This window comes from Geotrypetes seraphini, chromosome 14 (assembly GCF_902459505.1).
Source record: "Geotrypetes seraphini chromosome 14, aGeoSer1.1, whole genome shotgun sequence".
NCBI lineage: Eukaryota > Metazoa > Chordata > Amphibia > Gymnophiona > Dermophiidae > Geotrypetes > Geotrypetes seraphini.
In genome coordinates this window covers 45491587-45515775 of record NC_047097.1, presented here as the reverse complement: position 1 = coordinate 45515775, position 24189 = coordinate 45491587, and the positions used below count along the sequence as shown (strand labels likewise).

The window sequence follows — 24189 nt, the reverse complement described above, 5'->3', positions numbered from 1 at the left end:
TACTACAAAAATATTTCTGTCTTATGTTCAGATAATGAGCCCCATTGTCTTGTACTCAGGAGAGGGGCGGGACGACAGCCTTACAAAACCTGAACTCAGGGCACCAGAGACATGATTCGTGGCTCTGGATATTTTCACTGATATTTTTTATGTCATATCTGTTTAGGCTTAAAAGCTGGGGCTTCTTATTTTCGTGGAGTTTTCCTGTGTAGTAATTGGGGGAACACAGCCCAAAGAATATCAGGAAAAATTCATGTAATTCTGTATTGCACCATAAACAATTTCTGGGAGAATTCAGTATCAAAATATTTTAAATGTTATATATATTTCAAAATAACACCATATAAGAACATAAGAATTGCCTCTACCGGGTCAGACCAGGGGTCCATCGTGCCCGGCAGTCCGCTCCCGCGGCGGCCCCCCAGGTCCATGACCTGTAAGTGTTCCCTACCTAACCTAAAACGTCCATACCCTGTTCGCTTAATGTCCTATATGTACCCTGTTATCCCCTTCGCTTCCAGGAAGTCATCCAGTCCCTTTTTGAACCCCAGAATTGTACTCTGTCTTATCACCTCTCCGGGAAGCGCGTTCCAGGTGTCTACCACTCGTTGAGTGAAGAAGAACTTCCTTGCATTCGTTATGAATCTGTCTCCTCTCAGTTTTTCTGAATGACCTCTTGTTTTTGTTGTCCCCGCTAGTCTAAAGAATCTGTCCCGCTCCACCTTCTCTACGCCTTTCATGATTTTATAAGTTTCTATCATGTCCCCTCTCAGTCTCCGCTTTTCCAGGGTAAAGAGCCCCAGCTTGTCCAACCGTTCGGCATATGAAAGGTTCTCCATGTCCTTTATCATCCTCGTTGCTCTCCTCTGGACCCTCTCGAGTATTGTCATGTCCTTCTTGAGGTATGGCGACCAGTATTGGACGCAGTATTCTAGATGTGGGCGCACCATTGCTCGATATAGTGGCAGGATAACTTTCTTCATTCTGGTAGTGATACCTTTTTTGATAATGCCCAACATTCTGCTCGCTTTCTTTGAGGACTCTGCACATTGCGCCGCCGGCTTCATTGTGTTATCCACCAATACCCCCAGATCTTTTTCTTGGTTGCCTTCCACCAGTATCCTCCCTCCCATCGTATAGCTGTACATGGAGTTCCTCGTCCCTATGTGTAAGACCTTACATTTCTCCACATTGAAGCTCATCTGCCATCTTTTTGCCCACTCACTCAGTTTGTTCAGGTCGCTCTGCAGTTCTTTGCATTCCTCAACAGTTCTGCCCCTGCTGGAGAGTTTTGTGTCATCCGCGAACTTGATAACTTCGCACTTTGTCCCTGTTTCCAGATCATTAATAAATATATTGAACAGCAGCGGTCCCAGCACTGACCCTTGCGGAACACCACTCGTGACCTCTATCCAGTCAGAGTAGTGCCCCTTTACTCCTACCCTCTGCTTCCTGTTTGCCAGCCAATTTTTGATCCATCTGTGCACGTCCCCTTCCACCCCGTGACTCCACAGTTTCTTCAGTAGGCGTTCATGGGGTACCTTGTCGAAGGCTTTTTGGAAATCTAGATATACGATGTCTACAGGGTCACCTTGGTCCAATTGTTTACTTATCCCCTCAAAGAAATGCAGTAGATTCGTCTGGCATGATCGTCCTTTACAGAAATCATGCTGGCTTGTTATCATCAGATTATTTTTTCTATATGCTCATTGATACCTTCCCTGATCAGCGATTCGGCCACTATCTTTTAATAATATTTTTTAAACAAAAATTAATATATATATTTTTACTGGTATCAAATTTTTTCAGGAACACTATTAATAGAGCACCATAGCTATGGTTCTGGGTTCTGTGATTATGGATCCCAGGAAGTTCAAACTACAGACAATGCCAAATATTGCAGTTGCCAGTAGTTTCAAGTTTATTTAAAATATTTGATTAGATCGCAAAATCCAAATCCAATGCGATTTACATTTAGTTAAAAATTAAGTTAAAACTTAGGTTAAAATAAAAAAAATAGCACAGTATTTATTGTCTGTGATTGGCAGCACAGTATTGTCTGTGATTGTTGCCATAAACGTCAGTAGCTTCAAGGATTCAGTAGTGCAGGCAGCTCCTCTGTTTGGGGCTATGTAAATTATCAAATATTAAAATTCATAAAACATGAAGACCTAATCATGAGGCAATCAATCACTCATCGTGTTCCACACTCTGTCCTTTGCTCATCACTCCCTTTGTGTCTCCTCTCTCCCATACAGCATCCTACCCTTTCTGCATTCTCAGCATGTCACTACTGTTATCCCAGGACAAGCAGGAAGCCTATTCTCACATGTGGGTGACAATATCCACGGAGCCCGGATGTATACAGACTTGCTTGTAGAAAACAGGGCTATGGAGTCGGTAGATAAATGTTCCGACTCCGACTCCTCAGTTTTTTGTACTTCAGACTCCGACTCCAGGTACCCGAAATTTCCTCCGACTCCGACTCCACAGCACTGGTTAATTTTCAGATCGTTAAAATAGAATGTCAAGTTGAGAGAAATGAGCATTTTCGACATCACCTTCTTTTTGCTTTTAATCAAGGTTCTAAGGCCGCAGAAGCTGCTCACAACATTTGTGCTGTGTATATAGTGGGTGCTATAGCTAAAAGAATTGCTCGTGATTGGTATGCCAAGTTCAAAAATGGAGTCGGTAGATAAATACTCCGACTCCAGGTACCCGAAATTTCCTCGACTCAGACTCCACAGCCCTGGTAGAAAACTTCAGAAGTTTCGAGTCTGCCGCAACGCGCATGCGCGAGTGCCTTTCCATCCAGCACAGGGTGCGTCTCCTCAGTTCTCAGTTTTCCATGAAGCCAAGAAGTCTGTTTGCTTTGTGCCTTCTCTCACAGCGGCTCGTGTTTTCTTATTATCGTGTCGCTGTGTTTTGTCTTTTGATTATTTTTTTAAAAGTTTTAATTTTTGTCGACTGGCAGGGCCTGCCGCATGCCCTCAGCCTGCGGGCTTCAACTTTGTGGCAGCTATCTTTCCTTCTATGTCCCAGCCGGTCACGGGCTTCAAGAACTGTAGCTAGTGCCAGCATACGATCTCCCCCACTGACCCACACCGCTGGTGTCTTTTTATTATTATTTATTTTAGAAATTTTTACATTATTTAACAAGCATATCATCTTGTACAGAAAGTGCAATTAAGAAAACATAATATTAAACACAACCAGTGTTCCCTCTAAGCGGGCGGGTGTTGTGAGCAAACTTTTTTCACCGTGAGCCAAAAATATCGGGCGCCAGCAAGTTATGAGCCAACTCGCCCGATTCTCCTCTCGCCGCCCTGCCATCTGCCGTACGCCTCTTCCGATCGTGCGCTGTGACGAGAAACGTGTGCGCTGCGATGTAATATTTTGTGCGCCAGCGCACGCCAGCGCAGCTTAGCGGGAACACTGGTTCAAATGGTTTTATTTATTTCCCCTAATTTATTTTTGTTATACGCATTGAAAATATTTGATATTGCGTTTAAATCAAAATCTCAATAAACTTGAAACGAGTGCCCGTGAGATTGTGGGAGGGTTAAATACTCAAAACTTAGAAGTTTTTGCTACGCCAGCTTTCTGGTATCTTTACATACAGTGGCGTACCTAGCATATGTAACATCCGGGGCCCATCATTTTTTGGCACCCCCCCCCATCTGTAAGAAAAACATGATTTTTAGTAACAAACCACACGTCACACATGAGTACCTAGGAAAAGGCAGCATCTTACATATTGCAGTGAGCAGTACATCAATACACCCATTGTAAAACTAAACAAGCCAGACCAGCACAGATCAATCCTACACCGTCAATCCTAACAGAAAACCATGTCTTTCGAACACACAGAACACAGAAAACACCTTCGCCTAGTAAGGAATATGTAATCACAAACTAACCCCTCCCTCTTTTACAAAACTGTAGTGTGGATTTTAGCTACGGAGGTAACAGCTCTGATGCTCATAAAATTCTGAGCATCAGAGCTGCTACCACCAAGGCTGGTGCTAAAAACGCTTCACAGTTTTGTAAAAGGGGGGATAAAATAAAAATACATAGACAAAGGTTAAATTGAACCAGCTGGACTCTGCATACAATGCTTCACAGAAACAGTGACACATGTCTCCTAAAGCAATAAATAAATAGAAATTTTTTTCTACCTTTGTCTTCTGTGGTTTCTCCTTTCCTCATCTTCTTGTAACTCTCTTCCTTCCATCCACTGTCTGCCGTCTCTCTTCCCCTATATGGCATCTTCTCTCCTTCTATGCCCCTTCCAGAAACTGTATGCCTCCCCCTTCCATCTCTCCTTTCACCCCATTGGTCTGGCATCTCTCTCCTCGCCTTCCCTCTCCCACACCTCTCCTCATAGTCTGGTATCTCCCCTTCCCTGATTCTCTGGCATCTCTCTCCTTTCCTTTTCTTCCATCTTTCGCTCCCCCTCCATGCTCTCACATCTCCCCCTTCCTTTTCCCTTAGACTGGCATACCTTCCTCCTACGCTCCAAGCCCTGGCATCTCCTTTAATTCCCTCCCTCATCTTCCTTCTCCCTCCAGCTGGGTACCGCAACACTCTTCCCTGCAGCTCTGCACTTCCCCACAATTGCCATGCTTCGGTTCCTCTTCTTCCTTCCTTCCTCCCCCCCCCCCCCCGCGGGACCCTGCGGCACCATCAACTCTTACTCCCTCTAATGTCGGCCCTGCAGCTCCAGACTTCCTCGCACCTTCTCCCCTCCCCCTTTGGATCGCTATTATTTTAAATGTTATAGCCGCGGAGCTGTATCCATCAGTGGAGATGTCTAACCTCGGCCTGCCCCGGAACTCTTACTGCAGCAGCCGCCCGTCTAGGCAGGAACAGGAAGTCACTGTTGCAGTAAGAGTTCCGGGGCAGGCCGAGGTTAGACATCTGCACTGATGGATACAGCTCCGCGGCTATAACATTTAAAATAATAGCGATCCAAAGGGGGAGGGGAGAAGGTGCGAGGAAGTCTGGAGCTGCAGGGCCGACATTAGAGGGAGTAAGAGTTGATGGTGCCGCAGGGTCCCGCGGGGGGGGGGGGAGGAAGGAAGGAAGAAGAGGAACCGAAGCATGGCAATTGTGGGGAAGTGCAATCCCCCCAATGCGTCCCCTTACCTTACCGACGCGTGTGTGCGCTGTGAAGAGAAACTTTGCGCTGCGATGTAATATTTTGTGCGCGAGCGCTGGCCAGCGCAGCTTAGCGGGAACACTGAACACAACATTAAAAAAACTTTTTATCCAAAAAAGAAGAAATAACTCTCAACTTAATCGCACACTAGTCCTCAAAATTAGGATCCAAGACTTAAGAAACGGAATGATTTAAGGATACAAAATAACAACTAAAGGAAATCACATTATCTGATACTGAAAAGGAGCTAATTATTCCTTGGACGCTGATTTTCCTTCATTCCCAAGGCGCTTCGTGGAGAGGAAGGCTGTCAAATGAGCTGGTTCAAAGAACACATATTTCAAAGTATGATACCTTACTACACATTTACAAGGAAATCTAAGGAAAAATAAACCCCCCAATCTGGATCACACCAGGTTTCAACATTAGAAATTCCCTTCTTCTCTTTTGAGTCTCCTTAGAGACATCCGGAAAAATTTGAATATGAAAACCCAGGAAGTCTGTGGTTCTATTTTTAAAGAAAAGTTTAAGGATCCAGTCTTTATCTGGAGCCAGAACTACAGTCAGTAGGAGAGTGGCTGGAATAGCCACTTCTCTGTCCGACTGCTCTAATAAAGCAGATACATCCATAGAACTTTCCTGGGATTTTCCAATTACGTCTTTCTTCTGAGCATCCTGAGTCTTTATAGGTAAATAATATACTCTTATCAATGGAGGTAATGAATTCTCAGGAATTTTTAATATTTCCAGAAAGTAACGCTTTATCATGTCTCTTGGGGAAATTGATGAGACCTTTGGAAAATTAATTAAACGCAAATTATTAATCCGGGAATTGTTTTCAAGTGCTTCCAATTTTCTCCTCATTATCAAGTTATCTTTTACCAATAAGTCATGATTACTTTTTTTTTTTTTTTTTTTTTTTTTTTTTTTTGAAATTTAATATTTTATTGAGCAAAATGATAACAATACACAGGCAGCATGCCAACAATTCAAGTATAATGCCCATAAGAATCAACATAATCCCCCCCACCCCCCACCGAGTGAAACAATATAAACCAGAAACCTTAGGAAAATGAAAATACAAGTGGCAACAGCTCAAAGAAGACCCCGCCAAAGGCCATAACGTGACCACTGGCGATGAAACGTGCCACAGGAATCATTATTTAAAGCAGTCAATTTAGACATCAGGTAGATTTGGTCTATTTTATGTAACAATTCAGTACGAGAAGGCAGCGTGTCGCGCTTCCAGTACGCAGCCACAGTAAGTCTAGCTGCCGTTGCAACTAGGGCCACAAAGTGATTCTGATCTACATCCAAGCTCCCCAACGGAAAGTTAAGTAAAAATATTTCCATATGCAATAGAATGGGTAGATGTAGTACATCAGTAAGCAGTCGTTGAACCATCTTCCAAAAGGGTACAATCTTAACACAATCCCACCAGATATGTCCAAAGGTGCCCAAACACCCACATTTACGCCAGCAGTGGCCATCTCCACAGTGATAAAATCGGTGTATCTTTTCTGGTGTAAGATACCACTGAAATAACATCTTATAGCCCTGTTCAACTAAGGGGGATGCTAAGGAAACTCTTAACAATGTATTATAAAGGGAGTCCCATTGCTGAAATTCAAAAGCCTTCCCCAGCAAGAGTTCCCAACGATGTTCATATGTGCGGGCTTGTGGCCTAGTGTATAGAAGTGCCCTATAAAGTCGTGAGATAAGGCCCACCCCAGATCCCATCCTAAACACTTGAAGGAAAGCAGAGTCTGCCCCCTCCCACTCAGGGATCACCCTCCTCACCATAAAATCTCGAAGCTGGATATAGGCAAAAAAATCTGTCGAGGGGAGGTCATATATAGATTGTAAGGCAGCAAAGGGTATCAGTTGTCCACCCACTATCAGTTGACCCAGGACCCGAAGTCCCTCCATCTCCCAACGCCTAAAAATCACAGTATCTCTAGCAGGCAAAAAATCAGGGGCAAATCTAATGGGAGTGGCATAGAAATAACGCTGTCGTGGAAACCAAGCTCGTCGAACCCGGCTCCACGCCAGCAGAGTACATGTCATCCCATAAGACGTTCCAGTCTGCTGATCCCGAAGGATATCCAGAGACAGCCAAGGCAGCGCCGCTAAAGGGTAGGTAGGTTGTAGAGCCTGTTCCAGAGAAACCCAGCGCTGGGAGGGATATGCCCAATGAAACAGCCCTTGCAGTTGGGATGCAAAATAATATGTAGAGAAATCAGGGACTCCCATTCCCCCGTGTAACCTGTCCCAGTACATACGTTCCCTCCTTACCCTAGGGGGTTTACGAGTCCAAATATAAGCAAAGGCCCGTCGTTGTAGCCTAAGCAGAAAACGCTTAGGAATTGAGAGAGGTAGGCAGGAGAACAAATACAGAAAGCGAGGCAGCACATTCATACGCAAAGCACTAATCCTACCCATCCAAGACAATCGCAATCCCTCCCATCGATCTAAATCCGCAAACACAGTTCGTAACAGCGGAGGGTAATTCAATTCAAAAAGGTCAGAAAGTTTGCGGGAAACGCGTACACCGAGGTATTTGATAGATTTAGCCGCCCATCGAAATGAAAATGTTGCACGTAGATCCGTTACTAGCGAGTCCGGGAGGGAAATATTAAGCAACTCAGATTTGTCAATATTAATTTTAAAGCCAGCCACCGTACCAAATTCAGTCAGAACACGAAGCACCTCCGTTAAGGAATGGTGCGGTTGGGTCAAGGTAAATAAAATATCATCAGCGTACAATAAGATCTTATGTTCTTCATCACCCACCGCAATCCCTCGAATATCAGCATTCGCACGTATAGCTACTGCTAAAGGTTCCATGACCAATGCGAAAATCAACGGTGACAGAGGGCACCCTTGCCTAGTTCCTCTACGAATCAAAAAATTGGCAGTATATCTTCCATTAACCCTCAAACAAGCCTCCGGTGCAGCATATAATAAAGTCACCCAATGCAGAAAGGCACCCGATATTCCCATCTTCTTCAAAGCTGCTAACATGAACGGCCAGTAAACCCTATCAAAGGCTTTTTCAGCGTCTACTGATAACAAGACAGCCGGAATAGAGTGTTGATGGGCTACTCCAATAAGATCTAACACCCTTCGTATATTATCACCGGGTTGCCTCCCTGAAATAAAACCACATTGATCATTATGGACTAGGAAAGGCAAAAAACGTTGCAAGCGGACTGCCAAAATACGGGTAAACAGCTTATAATCAACTCCTAACAGCGAGATAGGGCGGTAAGACCCACAGAGGAGGGGATCTCTCCCAGGTTTAAGAAGAAGAGAGACCGCTGCTTGACGAAATGAGTACGGTAAACAATCCCCCTCCAAAAAAGAATTAAACAATCGAGTCAAAGGAGCAACTATAAGGGCTTCCATTTTCTTGTAAAACAAGGGCGAAAAACCATCAACACCCGGTGCTTTGGAAGCAGCTAGATGATGTATAGCTGCCACCACCTCAGCAGGCTGAATAGGGGAAGATAGCCACTCCGCATCCACCTCCGCCAAACAAGGCAAGGTGACATTAGACAGAAAAGCATCTATCTCCCCCTTTGTGATTTCAATTTCCGGAGTGTACAGAGTCTGGTAAAAGGACAAAAAAGCCTGGTGAATAGCCCCATCATCCGCACATAGCTGTCCCGATTCAGTACGAATACGAGTAATGGAATGGCGTGCCTGAGATTGTTTAATCTGTGTAGCTAACAAGCGACCCGCCTTACCACCCCATTCAAAAAATCGCTGTTGACGCCTCTGTAGGGCCCAGGCCATGCCCTCTAGGTCAAGTTCCTGTAAATCCCTCCGACACTCCGTCAGGGCTACCCCCCCAGCCTTCGATGGGGCTCTCTTATGAGCAGTCTCCAGGCGTCGAAGGAGGGACAGCAACTTCAATCTACGAGCCACTCGACATTGGTTGCGATATGACCCTCTTGAAATACAACAACCCCGAAGGGTAGCCTTAAAACTTTCCCACAAAGTGTCAACACTAATGTCATCCACATCATTAAAGAGAAAAAATTCCTTGACATCAGACTCTAGTAGAACCAAGGTAGCGGGGTCTTTCAACAGAGAGTCGTTCATACGCCACAAACAACGACCTTCTTTAACCTGTCCGACCTGTAACTCCAGGGACAGGGGGGCATGATCTGACCATACCCGGGGCTCAATACTAGAGGTTAAAACTCGAGGCAGAGCAAATCGAGGCAGCAACCACATATCAATTCTAGTATAGGAATCATGTTTCGAGGAGTAGAAGGTATAATCTCGCGTGTCAGGGTGTAAGAAACGCCACACATCTATCAAATCCTGCCTACGCAAGAAGCGCAGAAAGATCTTTCTATCGCCTCTAGCATAGCGGATGGATGAATTGGAATTATCCTCCTGAGGGTAGCAAGTAAGATTAAAGTCTCCACCTACAAGGAGAGTACCTTCAACATGATCTAACAACACTTGTTCCAACAGTGTGAAGAAGGCCCCCTGCCCAACGTTTGGGGCATAGACATTCAGTAGACTATATAATATACCATCCAACTCAGCCTTGACCATTATATAGCGGCCCTCGACATCCCGCACTACCTCTCTCAATACCACCTGGACACGTTTATGGATTAAAATACCCACCCCCTGGGTCTTTTTTCTGACCTTATTTGAAGAAAGGTAAACATGTGGGTAGTTATGGTGTGTAAGCAATTTCTCATAATGAGATAGAAAATGAGTCTCCTGAATAAATCCAATAGCACTATTCAGACGGCTCAGTTCCTTAAATAATAAGCGCCGCTTTTGCGGTGAATTCAGACCATGTACATTATAAGACAGCAAAGTAAGCTTATCCATTTATATCAGAGAAGAGAAAGCACTGCGTCGCCAAATCTATGCCAAATCCCGAAGCAAGCAAACCTAATAACCCCTGCAAGTGCAACCTTAAGAAAAACAATAGATAAACATTCTCCCATACCACCATACAAAGAAACACTCGGTCACAACCCTTCCCCTCCCTTCCACCCCCCCCACCCCCCAACCCCCCAACATCACCCCACATGGTCCAGCTACCAAGGCACCTGGCAACCACGGTACAGGAAGTGTAGAGCAACAGTTCACAAATGGACCCCCAGAACCAGCCCTGTAGTAATAACCTTCGCGACTGAGGCCGCTCTGTAAAGGAAAAAGAAAAAGAAAATGTACATAGCAGAACTGTTCAGGAACACATCACTCAAATACTACAGGTCAATGGGATGAGGACGTGGCCGCTTCCAGAGGGCGACGGGCAGCAGCCGACCGGACTACTCGCTGCCATCCTAGTCCTCGTCCCGATTTGGGCACGGGAGACCTCTGAGGCAGAGGAGCCATCTCCGAAGCTGTCATCAAACCTGCTTCCACCATACGAGACTGAACATCAGCCACAGAAATTGCAGTGTAGTTCTTGCCGGCATGCGTAAAAGCCAATCCAATAGGATAAATCCACCTATATCGAACACTGCGCTCCTGGAGTATACGGGTACAGTCTCTATACATGCGACGGCGGGCCAGGGTTGCTGGGGCCACATCAGGATAAACATCAATATCCGCCTCCTCCCATTTAACGGTTCCCCCAGAGCGTCTCACCGCCCTGAGCACATGTTCCTTATCCATATAGCGATGGAAACAAGCCACAACATCTCGGGGGCGGTTCATATCACGAGGGCCAGGGATGCGGTGTGCCCTATCCAGCAATGGCTTACCCACCTCCACAGGCAAGCCAGCAGTCTCCAGTGCCTGTATGCATATATGATCAATCACCTCCATACAGCGAGGGTCAGATACAGTGTCAGGGACGCCCCGAAAGCGAAGGTTGCAGCGTCTGGAGCGATTCTCCAGGTCCTCCAGCTTTAGGGTGCTCACATCTGCTTTTTCCTCCAGTGCTGCAATCTTATTTTTCAGCTGTGTTAATTCAGTGCCATGTGCTTCCACTGCTACTTCCGTCTCCCCCACCCGACTCCCGAGGTCACCCACCTCTCTTTTCAGCTCAGCAACTACAGTATGGATATCAGCCCGAACTGCAGAAATCTCAGTTTTTAATTCCTGGAACCAGCCTCGCATCTCCATCTGCAGATTCGGCAGTGTTGCATCACCAGGTGAGCCCTCCGCAGCCGCGCCCGGATCGGGCGCCATTTTAGGGCCAGTTTTAGGAGGCCCATTCGGGATCGGGGAGGAGAACGTTTTAATGTCCGTTTGTTTTTTTCGCGTCGCCATCGAGATTTAGCCACGCAGCTTCACAGACAGGCAGAAGAAGGCAGATAGTGCAGGCACGCGAAATCGCGCGAATATCGCCGAAATTAGCCCGGGGGTCCGCGGAGCTATCGCTCTAGGCTGCCATCAGCCACGATGACGTCACTTCCTCCAGTCATGATTACTTTTTATCATTTTTATGTCCTTCTTATCTTCTTGGGTATCAGATTTCAATATTTCTATGTCTTCTTTCAAATTCTTAATAACTTCTTTCTGGTCTTTAAGTTCTTTATCTAAGTTTTTAATTTGAGGAGTCAGAGAATTACCCAAAGCCACAACTAACTCCCAGAGCGAGTCTAAAGTGACTTCTGGGGGTTTAACTGGAACAAAAGGAATTGTTAGTGTAGGCAAAGATAGTTCAGATGTCTGGTCTACCTCTTCAGTGCCCTGTTCCTCCATAGCACGAGTTGTCCCAGTCGCTGGTTTCTCCAAAGGGAACGAGTCCCTCTGAGTTGTCTCCTGCTGCAAGCCCTCCGACGTGCTGGCCTCTCGAGGGGAGAACACACTCTCGTCTGACGTGCTCTCCTCTCGCGGTGAGCTAGCTCCCAGCGGCAACGGCTGGAGGGGAGGCGTCCTAACGTCGGGGCTCAGAATCACGTCTAGCCCATGGGATATCGTCGAAGCACTCCTCTCTGCTGACGCTTCCATCGGGCGATTCCCCGAACCGACTCCGCTGGTGTCTTTAGTGCCTGGGGCCTGACCATTGCCCGGAGTCGTGTGTTCACTGTGCTACCCTTCAACCTCGAGCCCTAAAATGTCATCGAGTTCAAGTGGAGAAGATTTTCAGTATGGAAACCCCTGCTATACCCTCGACCTCTGACTCGGTCAGGCCTGCTGCGGGGTGTCCTCCTGCCTCCATGACTCCAACCTCAAGTCTCATCATTCCTTCCTCGTTTGGAACATCCTCGACCTTGAGTAAATCTGCCAAGTCTGTCAGATACCTCAGCAGACGGTTCCGGCGGTAGTCCTCAAGCTACCCAAGCATCATTCCTCCAAGTTGAAGCATGCTTCTTCTGTCACCTCGGAACCTTTAGCCTCAGCAAGAGGTCCAGTTTCAGACTCGAATCCACAATTGCAGGCTACCATCCAGACCATTTTAGAGCGGGAATTTGTTCAGTTACTGAGCAAATACAGTCCTGCCTCGACTCTGTTTCCTGCAGTCCAGCCTGGGCACTCAGCAGTCTCACAAGAGGTCGAGTCCTTGCCTGTGCCTTGAGCTGAATCTACACACTCTATGCAAGGAGTCGAGTCTTTGTGAGTGTCTGGTCTGGAATCTTCACACTCTATGCAAGGAGTCAAGTCTTTGCGAGTGTCTCGACTGAAATCCTCACACTCCATACAAGGAGCCGAGTCTCTGGGAGTGCTTTGAGATTCCTCGATCCAAACCACTGAGTCTGTGGGGTTTCGATCTACAGCTTCCAGCACTATACCCTCACCAAAGGCATTGCTCATTTCGAGGCACAGGGCGAAGTCTCCTCAACCTCGTATGAGACCTGCTTCCAAGCAGCACTCTCATCTCCAGTAGAGACCCTCATCGAGGCATTCATCGAAACGCAGGTCCTCTTCCAGAGAGAAGCCTTCCTCGTTCAGGCCTTCTAGCTCTTTGAGGCCTCCAACTCCTCGATCGAGGACACTGATCGCAGAACTCGAGGACTCAGCTGATTCCAACGCCTCATCCCAGTCTGTCTATTCACTGGGATATCAATACTCCATAGAAGCCTCACCTTTGTTTTCCACTCGAGGCGCCTCGAGGTCATCGAATCCCTCGAGGCGGATCAATTATCCTTTTCCTCCTTTTTCCGTCAGATGGCTGAGGACCTGGATCTTAAATTAGACGCTGGATCGAAGTACTCTAAGGAGTATTTAGAGGAAATGAGTATGCCTTGATCTCCTGCAGTCTCTCAAGCTTCCTCTTAACAGACTTCTGTTTCAAACTTTCAAACGAAACCTTGAGACTCCTTATGCTATTCCTGCTGTTCCAGGCAAGTTGGAATCGAGGTATAGAACTCTACATTGCAAGGGCTTTGAGAATTCATAACTATCTTACCAATCCCTTCTTGTGGAATCTTCACTAAAGAGGACCCTTCCTTCCAGGGTTTATGCCACCGTACCTCCTGGAAGAGAGGGTAAGACCATAGACAAGTTTGGCCGTTGTCTTTATCAAAATTCGAAGATGGCCTCCAGGGTTTTAACTTATAATTTTATTTTCACTACTTATTTCAAGTACTTGATTGATACACTCCCTGGTTTTTCTAAGGACCTTGGTCAGCAAAGACTTTTGGAGTTTCAGCAAGTCGCTGCTACCTTGGCACAACTCAGTTTGCATCTTCTTCAGTCATCTTATGATGCCTTTGAACTTTCCTCGAGGGTCAATGCATTCTCGGTAGCAATGTGCCGTCTGGCCTGGCTTCGCACCATCAATATGGATCCCAATCTTCAGGATCGTCTGGCTAATATTCCTTGTGAGGGCAATGACGTCTTTCATGAATCCATAGAGGCCGCCACTAAGAAGTTGTCTGAGCATGAAAAATCTTTTGCTTCTATCCTCAGACCAAAGCCTAAGCCAGCTCCTGCAAAGCCTTCTCGGCCTCTTCATCCTATCAGAGGTGTTATCCTCTGAGGGCAGCTCCTTACACTCGAGCATCTCCTAAGAAACAGCAGAAGCAGAAGTAACAAAAACCTCAGTCTTCTGCTGCACCCAAGGCTACTCAGCCTTTTTGACTGTCTCAAACAGAGCATAACCTCCATCATTCTGCCTCTGTCCTCTCCTCCCCCATAGGAGATCGTCTCCATCATTTTTACCACTGATGGGAGTTCATTACATCCAATCCATCCCAGACTGCCTTTCTTCTTCAGGAAGCTCAAGCGACTGCGTGGAGGAGGCAGGCAGAGCAAGTGGCAGCTGAGGGCAGGCGGAGGCGGAGGAGGCTGAGAGCAGCAGGAGAGCGGGGACCGAGGTGAGCAAGGAGGAGGCAGGGGATGGTGGGAGCGGGTAGTGGCGAGAGTTAGCTCCGCCCACCCGCACCACGTCACCACCAGCGTCAGCACCTGGACTCCCCCTTAAACAGGAAGGGAGCCGCGGGCGAAAAGACACAGCGACTGTGTGGAAGAGGCAGGCAGAGCAAGCGGCAGCTGAGGGCAGGCGGAGGTGGAGGAGGCTGAGAGCAGCAGGAGAGCGGGGACTGAGGCGAGCAAGGAGGAGGCAGGGGACGGTGGGAGCGAGGAGCGGGATGTGGCGAGAGTTAGCTCCACCCAACCGCACCGCATCACCACCAGCATCGGCGCCCGGACTCTCCCTTAAACAGGAAGGGAGCCAACGGCACGCAGCCATTCGGCGCGCGGGAAGGCGAGCAGCAAAGGCGCTCGCATTATCAAGAGCGCCTTTGCGAAGGAGCCAGGAGACCAGGCCGCCCAGCAGATCAAACTAGAAAGCAAGTAGCAAGTACTTCTTTCTTCTCACTTTCTTTCTTTCTATCCCTCTTTCTCTCTTCTTCAGCTAACTGCACAGCAGGGACCACTTTCGCGCACCACACTCCAAGAGACTAGGAAGAGAAATGGAAGTAACAGGAACCCAGAGGAACTTCCCAGTGTACTGCACAGAGTGTCATATGTATGACTACCTCCCCTTGGGGAGGCGGGCGTACATATGCAGTCGGTGTCAGGAACTGGAAGACCTGAGGAAGGAGGTCGGTAGACTGCAGAACAGGGTCCAGGAGATGGAGGGACAACGCACCTCGGAAGAACTGTACAGGACACCTGAGGACCCCATGAGAGAGAGGCACATTGAGGAGCAAGTAAGGGAGCTCGAGAAATTCATCGAAGAGGCCTACAGGAGGGTGGAGGAACAGGACCATCAGCAGCGCGGACAGGAACCAACAGATGGACAACTGGAACAACCAGACACTAGGGATGAGGGACCTCACGGAAAAATCGAGCGAGCAGAGGAGGCGAAGACTCACCAGAACCCTGAGGGAGAAGTACTGACCCACACCGAGGATACTGACTTGAGACCAAAGAGAAAGCTGAAGAAGGGGAAATCTGCAATCGTAGTGGGAGACTCAATCCTGAGAGAAGTGGACAGCCACGTAGCAGGAGGGAGAGAGGACCGGCTAGTGACATGTCTCTCAGGGGCAGGAACAAAGGACATCGCCGACAGAATCGAGAGGATCCTGGAGGGAGCCGAGACAGAGGAGACAGCAGTGATGATCCACGTTGGAACAAATGATGTCAACAGAAGAAATTACAGCAGGACTACACTATCTGAGCAGTTCCGGATCCTGGGAAGGAAACTGAAGCTGAGGACACAGAGGATAGCGTTCTCAGAGATCCTGCCGGTACCGAGGGCAGATGTGAAGAGGCAGGCTGAGCTACAAGCAATAAACGCATGGCTGAGGAGATGGTGTGAGGAGGAAGGCTTCTACTTTGTGAGGAACTGGTCAACTTTTTGGGGAAGAACAAGCTCTTCAGGAGGGATGGACTACACCTGAACACGGCAGGGACGAGACTGCTGGCGAACAACATCAAGAGAGGAATAGAGCAGGCTTTAAACTGAGAAGAAGGGGAAAGCTGACAGTCGAGCTGCAGTCGACAGTTCGGACAAGAGTATCAAATAAAGATACTGAGCAGGGAAACTGCTGGGAAGAAACAAAAGACGAACAAAAGGGGTGCGAGGATCAAGAAAAATTAGAGAACAAACAGACGAGCAAACAGCAGGAACTGGAGAAGCGGGTGGAAGTGAAGAAACAGGATTAGGATGAAAAGACACACCGCAGGAAGAGGAAAAACGAAAAGAAACTCAGGGGCTGGCAGCCCATGTGGGGGACGGAAAGAGGAGCAAATCGAAATCGCAAGGAAAAACAGCAGGGGAAGGAAGAAACCAGAACTTAAATTGCTTGTACACAAATGCAAGGAGCCTAAGGGCCAAAATGGGAGAACTGGAAGTCACGGCCAAAGAGGGGGACCTAGACATCATTGGAATCACAGAAACTTGGTGGACTGAGGAAAACAAATGGGACGTAGTACTGCCAGGACCCACAAGAAGGGCGGAGGAATAGCACTTTATATAAGGGACAAGGAACTGGAAGCAGAATTGAGACGGGAATGCAAAAGTGGAAGTGTGATGGTAATGGGGGATTTTAACTACCCTGGGATAGACTGGAGTATTGGAACTGTGCGAGGGAAGCAGAATTCCTAGAGGCTGTGAGGGACTGCTTCATGGAACAGCTTGTCAAAGAATCAACATGAGGGGATGCCACTCAACGGGCTAGGGGGACCTGCAAAGGAAGTGGAAGTAGTAGGACCACTAGGAAACAGCAACCACAACATGATCCGGTACAAATTAGAAGTAGGAACATCAAAAGTGAAGAGAACCACAGTGACAACGCTAAACTTCAAGAAAGGGAACTACGATGCTATGAGAACAATGGTGAGAAAAAAAACTCAAAAACAGCCGAAAAAGGATGGAGACCGTAGAGAGAGCCTGGTCCCTATTCAAGGACACAGTGCAGGAAGCACAAAACCTGTATATCCCCAGGTTTAGGAAAGGGTGCAAGAAAAATCGAACGAAAGACCCGGTGTGGATAACACATGAAGTGAAGAAAGCGATAGGTGACAAGAAAAAATCGTTCCGAAAATGGAAAAAGGACCAAACTGGGAGGTTCACAAAAAACACCAAAAAGAATGTCACCGAGTGGTTAGAAAAGCAAAAAGGGAATATGAAGAGAGGCTGGCGGGGAAGGAAGAAACTTAAAAACCTTCTTCAGATACGTTAAAGGGAAGCAACCGGCGAGAGAGGAAGTAGGACCGTTAGATGATGGAGACAGAAAGGGAGTGGTAAAGGAGGAGAAAGAAGTAGCTGACAGGTTAAACAAGTTCTTCTCGTCAGTCTTCACAAGCGAAGACACATCCAATGTACCAGAACCCGAAGAGATCATAAGTGGAGACCAAGAAGAAAAACTGTCGCAAATAGAGGTAAGCCATGAGGATGTCCTCAAACAGATAGATAGATTGAAGAGCGACAAATCATCAGGCCCGGATGGAATCCACCCAAGGGTACTAAAAGAACTGAGGAACGAAATAGCGGGAATACTACGACATATTTGTAACCTATCCTTGAAAACTGGGGAGATCCCGGAGCACTGGAAAATAGCAAATGTCACATCTATCTTCAAAAAGGGAGCGAGGGGCGACCCGGGGAACTACAGGCCAGTAAGCTTGACTTCAGTCCCGGGCAAGATGGTAGAAGCACTGATAAAAGACAGCATCAGTGAGCACATAGAAAAAATGGACAACTGAAAGTGAGCCAACATAGCTTCTGCAAGGGAAGATCGTGCCAAACAAACTTACTGCACTTCTTTGAAGGGATAAGCAGCCAGATGGACAAAGGGGAACGCATAGACATCATTTATCTCGACTTCCAAAAAGCCTTAAGAACATAAGAATTGCCACTGCTGAGTCAGACCAGTGGTCCATCATGCCCAGCAGTCCGCTCACGCGGCGGCCCTCTGGTCTAAGACCAGCACCCTAACTGAGACTAGCCCTACCAGCGCACGTTCTTGTTTAACAGAAACTTGTCTAACTTTGTCTTGAATCCCTGGAGGGTGTTTTCCCCTATAACAGCCTATGGAAGGGCGTTCAAGTTTTCTACCACTCTCTGGGTGAAGAAGAACTTCCTTACGTTTGTACGGAATCTATCCCCTTTCAACTTTAGAGAGTGCCCTCTTGTTCTCCCTACCTTGGAGAGGGTGAACAACCTGTCCTTATCTACTAAGTCTATCCCCTTCAGTACCTTGAATGTTTCGATCATGTCCCCTCTCAATCTCCTCTGTTCGAGAGAGAAGAGGCCCAGTTTCTCTAATCTTTCACTGTACGACAGCTCCTCCAGCCCCTTAACCATCTTAGTCGCTCTTCTCTGGACCCTTTCGAGTAGTACTGTGTCCTTCTTCAGGTACGGCGACCAGTGCTGGACGCAGTACTCCAGGTGAGGGCGCACCATGGCCCGGTACAGTGGCATGATAACCTTCTCTGATCTGTTCATGATCCCCTTCTTTATCATTCCTAGCATTCTGTTTGCCCTTTTTGCTGCCGCCGCACATTGTGTGGACGGCTTCATCGACTTGTCGGTCAGAATTCCCAAGTCTCTTTCCTGGGAAGTCTCTCCAAGTACCGCCCCGGACATCCTGTATTTGTGCATGAGATTTTTGTTACCGACATGCATCACTTTACACTTATCCACGTTGAACCTCATCTGCCATGTCGATGCCCATTCCTCGAGCTTGATTATGTCACGTTGCAGATCTTCGCAATCCCCCTGCGTCTTTACTACTCTGAATAACTTCGTATCATCCGCAAATTTAATCACCTCGCTCGTTGTAGCTATGTCCAGATCATTTATAAAGATGTTAAAAAGCACAAGTCCAAGCACCGAGCCCTGCAGCACCCCACTGGTGACGCTCTTCCAGTTTGAGTATTGTCCATTTACCCCCACTCTCTGTTTCCTATGCTCCAGCCAGTTTTTAATCCACGTGAGTATTTCACCCTCAATTCCATGGCTTGCAATTTTCCGAAGTAGTCGTTCATGTGGAACCTTGTCGAACGCCTTCTGAAAATCCAAATATACAATGTCGACTGGATCGCCCTTGTCTATCTGTCTGTTTACTCCCTCAAATAAGTGCAGCAAGTTTGTCAAACATGATCTGCCTTTGCTAAAACCATGCTGACTGGTCCTCATCAGCCCGTTTCCATCAAGGTGATCAATGTTGCTGTCCTTTATCAGTGACTCTACCATCTTTCCTGGTACAGAGGTCAGACTAACCGGTCTGTAGTTCCCCGGATCTCCCCTCGAACCTTTCTTGAAGATAGGTGTAACATTCGCTACCTTCCAGTCTTCCGGAATCTTTCCCGATTTGATCGACAGATTGGCTATTAGTTGAAGCAGTTCAGCTATGGTCCCTTTCAGTTCCTTGATGACCCTCGGATGGATGCCATCCGGTCCCGGGGATTTATCGCTCTTAAGCCTTTCAGTCTGCATACATACCTCCTCTAGACTGACTGTCAATCCTGTCAGCTGTCCGTCTTCGTTTCCAGCATATAGCCTGATGGGTTCCGGTATGTTGTGTACATCTTCGGTAAATACAGATGCAAAAAATGTGTTCAGTTTGTCAGCGATTGCTTTGTCCTCCTTTAGTGCTCCCTTTATTCCATGGTCATCCAACGGTCCCACCAGTTCCTTTACGGGTCGTTTCCCCTTAATATATCGAAAGAACGGCTTGAAGTTCTTCGCCTCCTTGGCTATTTTTTCCTCGTAGTCTCTTTTGGCCCCTTTTACCGCCTTATGGCACCTGCATTGATGTTGTTTCTGCTTGTTCCAATTTTCATCCGTTTTTGACCTTTTCCATTCCTTAAATGACAAGGTACCTCATGAGCGGCTACTTAGAAAGTTGTGGAACCACGGGGTGGAAGGGGACGTATACAGATGGATTAAACACTGGTTGGCAGGCAGGAAGCAAAGAGTTGGAGTGAAGGGCCACTACTCGGACTGGAGAAGGGTCACGAGCAGTGTTCCACAGGGGTCGGTGCTCAATGTATTCATAAATGACCTGGAAACGGGGACGAAGTGTGAAGTTATAAAGTTTGCGGATGACACCAAACTCTGTAGCAGGGTTAGAACTGCAGAAGAATGTGAAGACCTACAAAGGGACCTAAACAAACTGGAAGAGTGGGCAAATAAATGGCAAATGAACTTCAATATAGAGAAATGCAAAGTCATGCATATAGGGAAAAAGAACCCGATGTTCAGTAAATGGGGGGATCAGTGCTAGGGGAAAGTAACTTTGAAAAAGACTTGGGTGTGCTGGTGGATACAACAACGAAATCAACGGCACAATGTGCAACAGCCTCAAAGAAAGCGAACAGAATGTTGGGTATTATTAAGAGGGGAATTACGACCAGGACGAAGGAAGTCATCATGCTGCTGTATCGCGCGATGGTGCGCCTGCATCTGGAGTACTGTGTCCAGTTTTGGTCACCATACCTCAAGAAGGACATGGCAATGCTTGAGAGGATACAGAGGAGAGCGACAAAAATGGTAAAAGGGATGGAGAACCTTTCCTACGCAGACAGGTTGGATAGGCTGGGGCTCTTCTCCTTGGAAAAGCGGAGACTCAGAGGAGACATGATAGAGACTTTCAAGATCATGAAAGGTATAGAGAAGGTAGAAAGGGACAGATTCTTCAGCCTACTGGGAACCACAAGGGCAAGGGGACACTCGGAGAAATTGAAAGGAGACAGGTTTAAAACCAATGCTAGGAAATTATTTTTCATTCAAAAGGTGATGGACACCTGGAACGCGCTTCCAGAGGTTGTAATAGGATAGAGTACCCTACCGGGCTTCAAGGAAGGATTGGATAAATTCCTGAAGGACGCGAGGGTTGAGGGATACAGATAGAGGTAGAGATAAGTTATAAAAGGGCTTACAGAGAAGGATAAGAGGATTAAAAGGGCTTAAACGCTGATCACCTTACAGATCATGGACCTGATGAGCCGACACGGGAGCGGACTGCTGGGCGCGATGGACCTCTGGTCTGACCCAGCGGAGGCAACTTCTTATATTCTTATGTTCTTCATATCCGTGCCATCGAGGAGGTTCCCTTGGAACAGTAGAGCAGGAGGTTTTACTCCTGTTACTTCCTCGTTCCAAAGAAGACGGGCGATCTGCAGCCCATTCTTGATCTCACGGCTCTCAACAAATTTTTGGTCAAAGAAAAATTTTGCATGTTGTCCATGGCATCCCTTTATCCCAGAGGTAGGGAACTCTGGTCCTCGAGAGCCGTATTCCAGTTCGGTTTTCTGGATTTCCCCAATGAATATGCATTGAAAGCAATGCATGCAAATAGATCTCATGCATATTCATTGGGGAAATCCTGAAAACCCGACTGGAATACGGCTCTCGAGGACCGGAGTTCCCTACCCCTGCTTTATCCCCTTCTAGATCATAACAATTGGTTATGTTCTCTAGATCTCAAGGAGGCTTACACTCACATTCCCATTCATTCAGCCTCCCGTTAGTACCTCAGATTTCGGGTGGGGAATCTGCATTTTCAATACAGAGTGTTACCCTTCAGCCTGGCATCATCTCCCAGAGTGTTCACCAAGTGCCTAGTGGTGGTAGCAGCAGCTCTAAGGAACCATGGTCTTCAGGTGTTCCCCTACCTGGACAACTGGCTCATCAAAATTATTCATCTCAGGGGGTTATTGTAGCAACCCAATGGACTACGTGGTTCCTACAAAGCTTGGGATTTGAAATCAACTTTCCCAAATCCCACCTCTAGCACCTCTAGAATCCGGAGCTATCCTGGACACTATCCAGCTCAGACATTCCTTCTTCAGCAGTGTCTGGATGCTCTTTTTCAGCTCTGCCACAAAGTGTCTTACCTTGACTCTCAGCGAGACACATGATGGTACTACTCGGTCACATGGCCTCAACAGTTCACGTGACTCCTTTTGCCAGATGTCACCTCAGAATTCCTTAGTGGACCCTGGCATCTCAGTGGACACAAGCTTGCAATCCACTCTCTCACCACATTACAGTCACTTCTTTGTTGAGACATCCACTTCTCCGCTAGTGGATGCTCTCTTCCAATCTCTCCAGAGGTTTACTGTTTCAAACACCCCCTCATCAGAAGGTCCTCGACCTACGCTTGGGGGGCTCATCACGATGGTCTCCGTACTCAAGGCCATTGGTCCAGCATGGATCATCAGTGTCATATCAATCTGTTGGAACTCAGAATGATCTTCAATGCTCTCAAAGCTTTTCAACATCTTCACGACCAGATAGTCCTCATTCGGATGGACAACAAAATCATCATGTACTATGTCAACAAACAGGGAGGAACAGGATATCTCCCTTTTTGCCAAGAAGCTCTACAGGTTTGGGATTGGGCAATCCTTCACAACAACTTCCTGAAAGCTGTCTACATTCAAGGAGAGAAAACTGTCTGCCAGACAAATTGAGTCGTCTTCTGCAACCTCATGAATGTACACTCAATTCCTCGCCTCTTCATCACATTTTTTCACAGTGGGGAACTCCTCAGATCTCTTCATATCTCCCCACAACCACAAACTGCCTCAGTTCTGCTCCAGGATGTACTCTCCTCATTGCCTCGAGGCAGATGCTTTCCTATTGGAATGGACAAATCTCTTCCTGTATGCATTTCCTCCATTCCCTCTCATTCTCAAGATTCTTCTCAAGCTCAAGACCGATCATGCCACCATGATTCTGATAGCTTCTCGGTGGCCCAGGCAACCTTGGTACTCGGGTTATTCCATGTCAAGTGATCAAGGGCTCCCTGCATTACCATCACGGATTTTGATAAACCTTTATGCACAAAGTCCCACATGTATCAAACTAACTTTGGTAAAGTTTTAGTTTCGCCTGTGGAATATTCGTGGAGATATAGCCATTTGTTTGACCCCATACTGCAATGACATACAGTACGACAGTGACATTCTGACAACTTTGAGACACAATATCTCACGAGCTATGTTTCCAAAAAAACTGAAACTTAGCTACCCTGCACAACTTTTGGAGCTCTATTCAGTGCTACCAATAATAATTTTTGTCGAGCACTGAGTGAATGGCTGAATTACAGTAAACTTGGCCGAAAAAATTAGTGCTCCAAAAAAAGTCAAAGTTTGACATTACTTAGCTCCCACAATAATTGAGTAATAAATGCGAAATTTGGCGCATAATGTCTCAGTACAACGTTGTTTTCAAAAGCACAATTTCAACCTCCAAGCTCTTTCCATTAGTTTACAAATTAAGTGTAAAGTTGCTAATTTGTGTAAAAAGGCCAAAAATAGGGTATTTTCAGCCTGCTTTTACAGAAAAATACCTTTCAGAAACTCTTTCAAATCAGTCTCATTAGAAAGAGCATATTTCAAACCCCCTAGAAAAGTGGGCTTCATTTTTCAATGCAGGTTAACAATGCCCGAAAAAGGGGGACAAAGTTGGGAGATGTCACCATGGCAACGGCCTACGTTTCAACTTACAATTATGTCACTTTTCACACTGTTTTTCCCTGTTTATTTTTACTCAAGCTTTGGGTACAATTATAGTATTCTTAATTAATGATTATTCCTAACTAGAAATTGAGGTGATAATTTTGTTGCATGCAGATCACAAATTACAACTTGTTTTCTTTTTCAGATCCACATTATTATTAATTCAGTTTAAAATGGATGCCAACGAATCGACTAATAATAATCCTTTTCTGCCAGACTGTGCCATTGGGCAAAAATTGTTGTCAAAGTGTCATGACGGCACATTTTATTCTAAAAAATGTGGGCTCATTTTTTTACATAATTTGTCAACCGATGAAAAATTGCCGAGGGCGCTCTGAAGTTGAACTGATGGATAAAGACCAAATCTGCCTCCACCACAAAGCAAAGTATCTCGACAAATACGAATTAAAGCAAACATCATGTTGTAATCCATTTGAAAAGAAAAATCACATTGTTCAAAGTGGATTGTTAAAAGTCGATCTTGCCATTTCTAATGATTTTAGAAAAGTGGCAAAAATAAATATCAAGCCAGGTCAGAAACTTTGCAGTAGGTGCAAAGCCCAATACGTTTCAATGAGTGAAGCTACTGCAGCATCTTCATCTTCAGACGATTTTGATATCAGCATCTCCGATGCAGTTGATCAAAGCTTGACTGCTTTAGGAACCTCTCCATTGAA

General features: G+C 46.5%; 1 long non-coding RNA gene across 1 annotated transcript in view; it reads left to right on the top strand.

The window, feature by feature from the left end:
- The window catches only part of LOC117348076, a 40346-nt gene that overhangs the window by 585 nt on the left and 15572 nt on the right, over positions 1-24189 (top strand). The gene's annotated exons all lie outside the window — the stretch shown is intronic.